Consider the following 13964-nt stretch of genomic DNA (forward strand, 5'->3'; position numbering starts at 1 on the left):
ACTAGGGTTAGAGTTTTAGTGAGGTCTGGAAAAAGATTATACTGCATTTCTATCAAATTAAAAAACTTTAAAATGCTATTTGAAGAACAGCAAAGACAAGGAAAAATGACTTGAGCCATTATCACCTTGGCTGCTATAGGTTCATTCATCTCATGCGATCTACAAAGAGCCAGTCTTTGTTTGTTTGGTGGATGTCTGTAGACATGGGAGCAGCAAAACTTTTTTACTCCTGTTTTAAAATGGCATTTTGTCCGGTATCTCGCAAGCACACTCTCATCAGCTTCTCTAGACTAGTTGCCTGTGAGGCCGGCTGCAAGCGTGATTTGTTTCACGTCACCCTCAGTCTGTGCCATGAGAAGGCGGAGTTAGCGGTTTGAGAGAGTGGCGAATTTGACGCTAAAATGTTCTGGGAGGAAAATCCAGGGGATGCAGGCAAACATAACGAACAAACCACTGTTCATGATTTCACTAGTTGCAAAGATGCAGGTGCAATTAGAACTCGGTCAGATCAAGAATATCAGCGTTCTGAGTTTTGATCAACTCTGGAAGCAATATTTCTATCATATATATATATACAGTGGGGAAAACAAGTATTTCATACACTGCCGATTTTGCAGGTTTTCCTACTTACAAAGCATGTAGAGGTCTGTAATTTGTATCATAGGTACACTTCAACTGTGAGAGACGGAATCTAAAACAAAAATCCAGAAAATCACATCGTATGATTTCTAAGTAATTAATTTGCATTTTATTGTATGACATAAGTATTTGATACATCAGAAAAGCAGAACTTAATATTTGGTACAGAAACCTTTGTTTGCAATTACAGAGATCATACGTTTCCTGTAGTTCTTGACCAGGTTTGCACACACTGCAGCAGGGATTTTGGCCCACTCCTCCATACAGACCTTCTCCAGATCCTTCAGGTTCTGGGGCTGTCGCTGGGCAATAAGGACTTTCAGCTCCCTCCAAAGATTTTCTACTGGGTTCAGGTCTGGAGACTGGCTAGGCCACTCCAGGAGCTTGAGATGCTTCTTACGGAGCCACTCCTTAGTTGCCCTGGCTGTGTGTTTCGGGTCGTTGTCATGCTGGAAGACCCAACCACGACCCATCTTCAATGCTCTTACTGAGGGAAGGAAGTTGTTGGCCAAAATCTTGCGATACATGGCCCCATCCATCCTCCCCTCAATACGATGCAGTCGTCCTGTCCCCTTTGCAGAAAAGCATCCCCAAAGAATGATGTTTCCACCTCCATGCTTCACGGTTTGGATCCTTCTTCTTCCTCCAAACACGGCGAGTGGAGTTTAGATCAAAAAGCTCTATTTTTGTCTGATCAGACCACATGACCTTCTCCCAATCCTGTTCTGGATCATCCAGATGGTCATTGGCAAACATCAGACGGGCCTGGACATGCGCTGGCTTGAGCAGGGGGACCTTGCGTGCGCTGCAGGATTTTAATCCATGACGGCGTAGTGTGTTACTAATGGTTTACTTTGAGACTGTGGTCCCAGCTCTCTTCAGGTCATTGACCAGGTCCTGCCGTGTAGTTCTGGGCTGATCCCTCACCTTCCTCATGATCATTGATGCCCCACGAGGTGAGATCTTGCTTGGAGCCCCAGACCGAGGGTGATTGACTGTCATCTTGAATTTCTTCCATGTTCTAATAATTGGGCCAACAGTTGCTGCCTTCTCACCAAGCTGCTTGCCTATTGTCCTGTAGCCCACCACAGCCTTGTTCAGGTCTACAATTGTATCCCTGATGTCCTTACACCCTCACTGGTCTTGGCCATTGTGGTGAGGTTGGAGTCTGTTTGATTGAGTGTGTGGACAGGTGTCTTTTATACAGGTAAGGAGTTCAAACAGGTGCAGTTTATACAGGTAATGAGTGGAGAACAGGAGGGATTCTTAAAGAAAAACTAACAGGTCTGTGAGAGCCGGAATTCTTACTGGTTGGTAGGTGATCAAATACTTATGTCATGCAATAAAATGCTAATTAATTACTTAAAAATCATGCAATGTGATTTTCTGGATTTTTGTTTTAGATTCCGTCTCTCACAGTTGAAGTATACATATGATACAAATTACAGACCTCTACATGCTTTGTAAGTAGGAAAACCTGCAAAATCGGTAGTGTATCAAATACTTGTTCTCCCAACTATATATACAGTACCAGTCAAAAGTTTGGACAGACCTACTGATGCAAGGGTTTTTCTTAATTTTTTACTATTTTCTATTAAATAACACATATGGAATCATGTAGTAAACAAAAAAGTGTTAAACAAATCAAAATATATTTTATATTTGAGATTCTTCAAAGTAGCCAACATTTGCCTTGGTGACAGCTTTGCACACTCAGCTTTGGACATTCTCTCAACCAGCTTCACATGGAATTATTTTAGAACTGTCTTGAAGGAATTCCCACATATGGAAATATTAAGAAAAACCCTTGAATGAGTAGGTGTGTCCAAACCTTTGACTGGTACTGTATATATATTTTAAAAAACGAATTAGAAAGCACTACCGCGGTGTACTCATATGTAGTTGGCCATAAGTTAGTAAGAACCTCTAAGGTATTGTGTTAGGGCAAAAATAGAGGGATTTGTCTTAAAAACTAGTACATTTCCATGTGAGCTGCTGCCCGAATTCTCTCGCTGGATAAAGGTTTTTACCCTGACACACACAAACAGGAAGTGTCACATTCAATTTGCAGAGATTCATCCCTTCTAAATGTTATGTCACTTGCCCCCTGTGTTTAATCTTTAACAAAGTCAGCCTGATGGGAATGGATGGGGCTTTGGGAATGAGTGGTCAAAAGTTTGTTTAAAAAAGCTAGACTATACCTTTACCCACCAAAACATCCACCTACAGTATTACGTTAAATTCGATAACATAGGGGTATGTGAATATGACACACATACAATTGTCTCTGTCTTTGCAACTGCTTTTATAGTGGAGCATAAAGACTGGTTTTTGATAAATAAAGAAATCCCCCTTGAACCTCCTTCAATGCGATTGAAAAATGGGCTCTTCATACTCTTCCTTGATTTTATGGTCAGAGAGTCCAAGGACATTTACAACGCCCACTCGTTATTCTGGTCTCTGTCAATTCCTGCTGACTCCTCATCTTAGCCAAGGTTGGAGTGTGACATCCCAAATTTGTGACCAGCTGAATTTCAATACACAGCTTTGACTGTAATGTCAAATTTGAGTAATTTAGCAGACACTCTTATCCAGAGAATCTTAAGGGAGCAAATAAGGTTAAGTGCCTTGCTCAAGTATCAGCAGATTTCTCACCTCACCAATGCTCTTAACCGCTAGGCTACCTGACACCCTTGTTGACAACTATGTAACATTGAAGATCCATCCTCATCTTCTCATCTAATACAAAACTACATACAGATGTAGGATTATAATTGGATCACCCTGTTGCAGGAGAACTTTCAGGAAATGTCGAACTTGTAGTGTATTTGAGGTTTAAAAAAGCTTCGGGATTTTGTCATTTCCACTTTTACATTTCAGACTTGATTTCCACGCAATAATTCACATTTCCTGTTGCTTCAGGATTATTTTCCTACTGTAGAAAACTGTGTCTCAAATTAATTTCATCACCCGGTTGCAGGAGAAATTTCCTGTGATGCAGTAAATGTAAAACTTGTTGTGTATTTGAGGTTTAAAAAGGCTTCTGAAGTGTGTAATGAATGTCAGGACTCTGTGTCAGGCTCAGGTTAAAGGTTCAACTCCCATTATCCCTGGCAAATTCCCCCAACCCTAGTCGTTAGCTCCTCACCTCACTCTCATTACACACACAACCCTCTCTCTCACACAAGCCTAATGTAGCAGCTAATGATGTATAGGCCATATAATAGTCTGTGATATCACCAACCAGCCATAAGGGAACAGACTATACTGACTAAAGAGAGAGACCCATTATGGCCATTGCTATCCGGGATCCCTTCGTAACTGAACATCTAAAATGTGAACAATATTAACAGTTCTAAAAGTTAGCCTAACTCTCAAAATATCTAGGAACATACAGAGAAGAAACTATCAGATGCGTCACAATACCCCCGGAACTAGCCGCGTTGGGAGCCAAATTTAAAATGGTATACATTAAATACATGGAGCGGGGTGGAAAAAAGTCCCGGAAGTGACCCAGTGGTCTCCTTTGTTTGTGCGGTTGGGATGGGGGGAGAGTGTCCACTTCACAGGAGGTTGGTGGCACCTTAATTGGTGAGGCATGAAAGACATGAGCCACTGGAGAGCAGACTGGCCAGTCCTTACAGTGAAGGGCAGGTCACACAGGTAGTAGTTGAAGTGTTTGATGGACTCCACTACAGCGAGGAGCTCTCACCGGGTGACACGGTAGCGGTGCTTTTGCTTTTTGAATGTCTTGCTGAAGTACGCCACTACTGTCTCCCTTTCTGGCCCTGGGCCAGCACCCCACCCATGCCCACATTGCTCGCATCTGTGTCCAGGATACAGGTCACAGTGGGGTCAGGGGGCACGAGCACAGGGGCCTCGATCAGTGCATGCTTGAGGGTTTTCAAGGCCTCCTGGCACTCTGCTGTCGTGAGAAGGACTGGTCCTTCTGTAGCAGGCGGCTTAGGGGAGCGACAACGCTGAAGAAGCCCCATACAATCCTCCAGTAGTATAATGCCATGGCCCAGGATGCTCTTCAGCTGCTGCTGGTTGGTGGGGATGGGCCAGTCTTCGACAGCCCACAATTTGTCCTCCATAATGCTGATTCCCTCCTCCCCCAGATACTCCAATCTCCGCTGTGGAGCTATGCAGCTCCTTCAGGGTTATCTTTGGTCTCTTTGATGCCTCTCTGATTAATGCCCTCCTTGCCTGGTCCTTGAGTTTTGGAGGGCAGCCGTCTCATGACAAGTTGGTGGTCCATGGGATGTTCAAAGTTTCTGATATTTTTTTATAACCCAAACCTGATCTGTACTTCATGGTGCCGCTTGCTTGGTGGTGCCCCTTGCTTAATGGTGTTGCAGACTCTGTGGCCTTTCAGAACAGGTGTATACAGTATATACTGAGATCATGTGACACTTAGATTTCACACAGGTGGACTTTATTTAACTAATTATGTGACTTCTGAAGGTAATTGGTTGCACCAGATCTTATTTAGGGGCTTCATAGCAAAGGGGGTGAATATATATGCATGCACCACTTTTCCGTTTTTTATTTTTTATAATTTTTTGAAAAAACTTATTTTTTTCATTTCACTTCACCAATTTGGACTATTTTGTGTATGTCCATGACATAAAATCCAAATAAAAATAATTTTAGATTACATGTTGTAATGCAACAAAATAGGAAAAATGCCAAGGGGGATGAATACTTTTGCAAAGCACTGTAAGTAATAAGGCCCCGGGACACTATAGTGATGTCTCCTTGTCCTTTGATGCACTCCCTCTGGATGGAGATATGATTGTACTTCTCACACTATGGCTCTGGTAAGCCGTAACCCGGCCAATCCTTATCTATAATGCACAAAAAATAAATGGATGCGCTGATACACCATGGGCTCTGCTGCCTCAGCCATACTGTCAATCTGTCATCTATATTGTCCACTCCTGTTTACAGAGTTTATCTCGTGACCTCAACAAAATAACTTTTGTTATGTGGTGATCACAAGAAAATGATCTTGTCATCTCATTAAAACCAGGGAATAATTGTTTATTTCATATATCCTTTCTAGACTTCTGTACTAATCAACTGTATGGCAAGAACATAATCATTTAGATGTGATTACATTGGTAAAATCACTGCTCTATTAAAATATATGAATCTTACGGTATTTCTCCAATGCCAAACCTGTGTGTCTTGTTTGCAGTGAAACTGACGCTGTTTGCAAAGAATTCAATCGGAGATTCAATCGTTTCTATTTACACTTTTATCCAACTGTTGGTGCTTGCTTCTGTTTACAGTTCCTTAGGAAAGTATTCAGACCCCTTGACTTTTTCCACATTTTGTTAGGTTTCAGCCTTATTCTAAAATTCATTAAAAAAAAAAAACGAAATCAATCAATCTACACATAATACCCAATAATGACAAAGACAAAACAGTATTCAGACCTTTTTCTCAGTACTTTGTTGAAGCACCTTTGGCAACAACTACAACCTCCAGTCTTCTTGGGGATGACGCTACAAGCTTGGTACACCTGTATTTGGGGAGTTTCTCCCATTATTCCCTGCAGATCCTCTCAAGCTCTGTCAGGTTGGATGGGAAGCATTGCTCTCTAATGATGTTAGATCGGTCTTAAGTCTGGATTCTGACTGGGCCACTCAAGGACATTCAGAGACTTGTCCCAAAGCCACTCCTGCATTGTCTTGGCTGTGTGCTTAATGTCATTGTCCTGTTGGAAGGTGAACCTTCACCCCAGTCTGAGGTCCTGAGGGCTCTGGAGCAGGTTTTCATCAAGGATCTCTCTGTACTTTGCTCCGTTGATCTTTGCCTTGATCCTGACAAGTCTCCCAGTTCCTGCCGCTGAAAAACATCCCCACAGCATGATGCTGCCACCACCATGCTTCACCGTAGGGATGGTGCCAGGTTTCCTCCAGACATAAAGCTTGGCTTTCATAAAGCTTGGCTTTCAGTTCAATCTTGGTTTCATCAGACCAGAGAATCTTGTTTGTCATGGTCTGAGAGTCCTTTAGGGGCCTTTTGGCAAACTCCAAGTGGGCTGTCAAGTGCCTTTTACTGAGGAGTAGCTTCCGTCTGGTCACTCTACAAAAAGTTCTGATTGGTGAAGTGCAGCAGAGATGGTTGTCCTTCTGGAAGATTCTCCCATCTCCACCGAGAAACTCTAGAGCTCTGTCAGAGTGATCATCGGGTTCTTGGTCGCCTCCCTGTCCAAGGCCCTTCTCCCCCGATTGTTCAGTTTGGATGGGTGGCCAACTCTAGGAAGAGTCTTGGTGGTTCCAAACTTCTTCCATTTAAGAGTGATGGAGGTCACTGTGTTCTTGGGGACTTTCAATGCTGCAGACATGTTTTGGTACTCTTCCCCAGACCTGTGCCTCAACACAATCCTATCTGGGAGCTCTACGGACAATTCCTTTGACCTCATGGCTTGGTTTTTGCTCTGCCATGCACTGTTAACTGTGGGACCTTATATAGACAGGTTTGTGCCTTTCCAAATCATGACCAATCAATTGAATTTAACACAGGTGGCCTCCAATGAAGTTGTAATAACATTCCAAGGATCATCAATGAAACAGGATGTACCTGAGCTCAATTTCCAATCTCATAGCAAAGGATCTGAATACTTATGTAATTAAGGTTGATCTGTTTTTAATTTGTAATAAATTTGCACCAAAAAATAAATGATCTGTTTTCACTTTGTCATTATTGGGTATTGTGTGTAGATAGCTGAGGAGTCTTTATTTATTTAATCAATTTAAGAATGAGGCTGTAACTTAACAAAATGTGGAAAAAGTCAAGGGGTCTGAGTACTTTACGAAGGCACTGTATGCATCCTTTAGTAACCACTGTAGTTTGAGATTCTTGTTTCCGAACGTTATGCCTTTACAATTTTCTGAGTCCCCGTGTGTGTAACTCAAATGTGTATTTGACTCTGGAATGGGAAGGTGTGAAACATATCAACGAGAGAAAGAATCCAATCAATGTTATCTTATAGCCTAAGGTCTCTTCATTATATGTGCTATCACTCCTCATGCCATGAAGGAGAAAACAATATCAGCATTTAACTTTGATTGAATGAAACTATATCAATGAATTTGAATCATATAGAAAAGTGAAAAAAAACTGTGATTCCGATTCTGATGTTTGTCCGGCAAGAGGAAATCTTAGCACATCTCACATATAACATAGGCCTGAACAAAACATAGAAAACACAGCAGGAAAGAAACAACAACATATGGGGATGAAACTCCCCCCAAAGCATGTGCGCAACATTTAATTGGCTGATTTCTCTGAGCTGATGGGAGATCAGAGCAGTGGTAGAGTGGGTTGTCTGGGCTGGAGATCATATAGGCTTTGCGCTGTATAGGGTATTCGTTCAGTAGGTGAGGACGATCCAATCCATTTAGATGCAGTGAAGAAAATGCAACAGTAGGCCACTCCAGTGACATTTTTTTATTTAAATCGGCAAGTTAGTTAAGAACACATTTTTATTTACAACGACAGCCTAGGAACAATGGGTTAACTGCCTTGTTCGGGGGAAGAACGGCAGATTTTTACCTTGTCAGCTATGGAATTTGATCAAGCAACCTTTCAGATGCTGTCCCAACACTTCAACCACTAGTCTACCTGCCACCTATACAAATCTTCAAAAACATACAGTGCGAAACTTGAAAGTAGTTGTGGTTCTCACAATCAAGCGAAATGATACAATGTAGGCCTGTGCACCAGTGATCTGTGGAATGGAAACAACGCGATATACAGGGAAACAACTTCACGCACAGATGTGAGATTTTTTTCCACGAGAGAAGCAATTGTCCTCTTAAATTGTAATTCAAAGTTGCACGTGAAAATATTTAGCATCCTATGACAGTCTGCTCTGCCATTCCTCCACTTTACACCGGGGCTTCCAAAAATATAGGGCTGCTATAAGACCTAAATGGGAAAATAATGGACCCATGAAATAACTATAAAATAGCTCACCACTACCATGACTATATATTTAAGGTATTAGTTGAATGGGGACAACAGCCTTTCTGAAAATACATTTAAATCATGTTTTAATTCATTTTTTCCCCACCCTACTCAATGTACTCATTGTATTCCATTTCAAATTTGGCTCTCAATGTGACTTTACTTCCGGGCTATTATGACGCATCTGGCAGTTCTTTCTCTGTATGTTACTAGCTAAATATATGGACCTGGTACTAAACAAGAGAGATGTTGCCATAAACAGAGCTCGTTGTCATAGAAACTAAACTGTCTCCAGGGCAGTTTCATTGTTTGGTGTAGATACAGTATGGCCCTTATTCTTTTCAGTCAATGTCAATCACATGGTTGTTTTGACTTTACCATGGGGACAGTGTTGAGAAAATCCATCCACCAGTACACCAGGCTCCCTGTGGATAAAGCACAGTAGGGTGGGCCTCATTCCAGCAGAGAACAAAAGACTACATAGAAAGTTTTTAAATCAGCTTTTTAATAAAGTTTTGACTTTATAATCGATACTGACAACATGTCATTTGAGGCTTGACAAATCTTGTTTTGTAGCTGAAGCATTCTCTTATTAATCGTGTTAAGAAGATGACAAAGATGTTATTTCATGGCAATCATGAAGGGCTCTGTGTGCGGCTTGTTCCGTGGAATGTCGTCGAAGACAACATAGATATTGTGCACAGATTATATGTCAGGGAAAGAAACAAAGGGGATATTGGCTAGCAGAAACTGGATGGGAGGAGAAAGGGTATTTTAGGGGTTAATGTCCAATTAAATTAATCTCTCACCAAGCATTTGGGGATTTTATAACAGGCATTAAACTGATTGTATTGTACATTATTTCACATAATTTCATAGTGAGAGGTTACCTATTCACAAATAAGCTAGTTTAAAGCGGCAGGTAGTCTATAGTGGTTATAGTGTTGGGACAGTAATCGAAAGGTCGCTGGTTCGAATCTCCAAGCAACCTCTTATGCACGGATCCTGTTATAGGGATCAAAATCGACAACATCCGGTGAAACTGGAGCGCACCAAATTCATATGACAAAATCGTGATATTAAACATTCATGAACATACAAGTGTCCTACATAATTTAAACACTTAACTTCTTGTTTATCCATCTGCTTTGTCAGATTTCAAAAAGGCGTCAAGGCGAAAGCATACCACACACAAAAGCATTAAAAACATTTTCCAAACCAGCACAGGCATCACAAAAGTCAGAAATAGCAATAAAATAAATCCCTTACCTTAGAAGATCTTCCTCTGTTTGCAATCCCAAGAGTCCCGGCTACACATCAAATGGTCGTTTTGTTCTTTATATCCCAAAATTATCACTTTAGTTGCAGCGATGATTCAGTAATCAACCGGTTCCACTCGTTGAACATGCATACAAAGGAATCTCAAAAGTTACCAGTAAACTTCATCCAAACAAGTCAAACAACGATTCTAATCAATCCTCAGGTACGCTAATATGTAAATAAACGATAAAACTTAAGAAGGAGAATAGATAGATAGATATAGATAAATAGATAAATAACGAAGTGCGCGCCCTCATCCACGCGCTCCACAAGACTACAGTCCAAATGAGAGCCACTTTGAAAAACTACAAATTCTAGCTCATATTTCAAAAAACAAGCCTGAAGCCCTTTCTAAAGTCTGTTGACATCTAGTGGAAGCCATAGGAACTGCAATATGGGAGCCAGTCACCTCAAAACAAACATTTCTGGATGGATTTTCCTCAGGTTTTCGCCTGCCATATCAGTTCTGTTATACTCACAGACATTATTTTAACACGTCAGAGTAGTTTCTATCCCATACAACCAATTATATGCATATCCTAGCTTCTGGGCCTGAGAAACAGGCAGTTTACTTTGGGCACGTCAGTCATCCGAATTCCCGAACACCCAAACAATATGCCCTGACTCTCTTGAAGCACTCATTAGACTATATACAGTTGAAGTCAGAAGTTTACATACACATTAGCCAAATATATTTGAACTCAGTTTTTTACAATTCCTGACATTTAATCCTAGTAACAATTCCCTATCTTAGGTCAGTTAGGATCACCAATTTATTGCAAGAATGTGAAATGTCAGAATAACCGGAGAGAATTATTTATTTCAGCTTTTATTTCTTTCACCACATTACCAAAGGGTCAGAAGTTTACATACTGAATTAGTATTTGGTCACATGCCCATTCCTCCTGACAGAGCTGGTGTGACTGAGTCGGGTTTGTAGGCCTCCTTGCCCAGCTACGCTTCTTCAGTTCTGCCCACAAATGTTCTATAGGATTGAGGTCAGTAGTTTGTGATGGCCACTCCAATACCTTGACTTTCTTGTCCTTAAGCCATTTTGCCACAACTTCGAAAGTATGCTTGGGGTCATTGTCCATTTGGAAGACTCATTTGCGACCAAGCTTAACTTCCAGACTGATGTCTTGAGATATTGCCTCAATATATCCACATAATTTTCCTTCCTCATGATGATGTCTATTTTGTGCACCAGTACCTCCTGCAGCAAAGCACCCCCACAACATGATGCTGAAAGCCCTGTGCTTCACGTTTGGGATGGTGCTCTTCGGCATGCAAGCCTCCCCCTTTTTCCTCCAAACATAACAATGGTCATTATTGCCAAACAGTTCTATTTTTATTTCATCAGACCAAAGGACATTTCTCCAAAAAGCACAATCTTTGTCCCCATGTGCAGTTGCAAACCATAGTCTGGCTTTTTTATGGCGGTATTGGAGCAGTGGCTTCTTCCTTGCTGAGCGGCCTTTCAGGTTATGTCGATATAGGACTCATTTTACTGTGGATATTGATACTTTTGTACCTGTTTCCTCCAGCATCTTTGCTGTTAGTCCTTTGCTGTTGTATGCTGTTGTTCTGGGATTGATTTGCACTTTTCGCACCAAAGTATTTTCATCCCTAGGAGACAGAACACATCTCCTTCTTGAGCGGTATGACAGCTGCGTGGTCCCACGGTGTTTATACTTGCGTAATATTGTTTGTACAGATGAACATGGTACCTTCAGGCGTTTGGAAAGTGCTCCCAAGGATGAACCAGACTTGTGGAGGTCTACACATTTTTTTCTGATGTCTTGGCTGATTTCTTTTGATTTTCCCATGATGTCAAGCAAAGAGGCACTGAGTTTGAAGGTCGGCCTTGAAATACATCCACATGTACACCTCCAATTGACTCAAATGATCAGAAGCTTCTAAAGCCATGACATCATTTTCTGGAATTTTCCAATCTGTTTAAAAGCACAGTCAACTTATTGTATATAAACTTCTGACCCACTGGAATTGTGATACAGTGAATTATATGTGAAATAATCTGTCCGTAAACAATTGTTGGAAAAATTACTTGTGTCATGCATACAGTAGATGTTCTAACTGACTTGCCAAAGCTATAGTATGTTAACAAGAACTTTGTGGAGTTGTTGAAAAATGAGTTTTAATAACTCTAACCTAAGTGTATGTAAACTTAGAAATGTCCTTGTTTTTGAAAGAAAGCTGTTCTTTTGTCCTTTAAAATTGATCAAAAATACAGTGTAGACATTGTTAATATTGTAAATGACTATTGTAGCTGATTTTTTAAAATGGAATATCTACATAGGCATACAGAGACCCATTAATAGCAACCATCATACCTATGTTCCAATGGCACGTTGTGTTAGCCAATCCATGTTTATAATTTTAAAAGTCTAATTGATCATTTGGAAACCCTTTTGCAATTACGTTAGCACAACTGAAAACTGTTGCCCTGATTAAAGAAGCAATAAAACTGGCCTTCTTTAGTCTAGTTGAGTATCTGGAGCATCAGCATTTGTGGGTCGATTACAGGCTCAAAATTACCAGAAACAATGAGCTTTCTTCTGAAACTCGTCAGTCTATTCTTCATTAAATAGTACCCACAAAACACCAGTCTCAATGTCAAGAGTGAAGAGGTGACTCTGGGATGCAGGCCTTCCAGGTAGAGTTGCAAAGAAAAGCCATGTCTCAGACTGGCCAATAAAAAGAAAATATTATAATTTGCAAAAGAACACTGATCAGAGGAACTCTGCCTAGAAGGCCAGCATCCCGGATTCACCTCTTCACTGTTGACGTTGAGACTGGTGTTTTGCAGGTACAATTTCATGAAGCTGCCAGTTGAGGACTTGTGAGGTGTCTGTTTCTCAAACTAGACACTCTAATGTACTTGTCCTCTTGCTCTGTATTGCACCGTGGCCTCCCACTCCTCTTTCTATTCTGGTTAGAGCCAGTTTGCGCTGTTCTGTGAAGGGAGTTGTACACAGCATTGTACAAGATCTTCAGTTTCTTGGCAATTTCCCGCATGGAATAGCCTTCATTTCTCAGAACAAGAATAGACTGACGAGTCTGGGCATTCTCCAGGCATGGTTGGATCAGAGTGGTGTAGATTTCGACAAGATCATCAGCGGGAAGGCCGTTTCTTGCCATCACAGTCAGGAAATGGAGATAACGTGAAGCCTCTTTCACTGTCTGGTCAGTATGTTGTTCCCCAATGAGTTGGTTGTCCTATTGGAAGCCTTGTTATTTTGTGTTTTTCCAACTGGAACAGCCTGTCCACCTATTATTAGTGGAGCTGTTTGTGGAGGATTTTGGGAGAAGCAGATTCTTAGTTTGACAGACTTCTTTCCATTAAGAAGCATGTGGTTCTCTACTGTCCAATCCTCCAGTTTTCCCTCCTCTTCCGTTGAGGTGTCATTTTCAATGTTGACTAGCCTTAAATCACAGGACAGCCCAATGTCATTGGCGTAGCAGGTGTCCAGTGTATCCTCAAATATGACTCTCTGAGTGGACATGTGAAGCAGTAAGAGGTAAGACGAGACGACCCCACCCTGTGGGACCCCAGATGTTACCTCTGTCCATGAGCTGTAAATTCCATTTGCCATCACCCTCTGTGTTCTCCCTGTTATATAGCTGTGAAGCCAGGTGAGTTGCCTTGGACACAGACCCAGACTGGCCAGATGCAGGAGGAGTTTAGCATGGTTACCACGATCAAAAGCCTTTGACATGTCCGCCAGCAGAACCCAGACCATTATCGGCTGCTTTGAGTCTGTCTCCATAAGCCATGTGTGTCCGGCTCTGATCAGCGCATTTGTTGTGCTGTGTTCAGGCAAGTATGCATACTGGTTTTTGCATTCTTCAAGGGCAAATGGTAACAGCTTCTTGGCAATGAGAATTTCCTGGACTTCACCCAGACAAAATGTCAGAGAGATTGGTCTCCAATCACTTTTCTATCCAGGGCTGGGGACCTTAGGAATGGGGCAGATGTTGACAGTCTTCCACACTGTAGAAAC

General features: G+C 41.5%; 1 protein-coding gene across 2 annotated transcripts in view; it reads left to right on the top strand.

Annotated features, from left to right (window-relative positions):
- LOC118391988 (phospholipid-transporting ATPase ABCA1-like) overlaps nucleotides 1–13964 on the top strand; it is a 291273-nt gene that overhangs the window by 14383 nt on the left and 262926 nt on the right. The window lies entirely within an intron of this gene.

This window comes from Oncorhynchus keta, chromosome 13 (assembly GCF_023373465.1).
Source record: "Oncorhynchus keta strain PuntledgeMale-10-30-2019 chromosome 13, Oket_V2, whole genome shotgun sequence".
Taxonomy (NCBI): domain Eukaryota; kingdom Metazoa; phylum Chordata; class Actinopteri; order Salmoniformes; family Salmonidae; genus Oncorhynchus; species Oncorhynchus keta.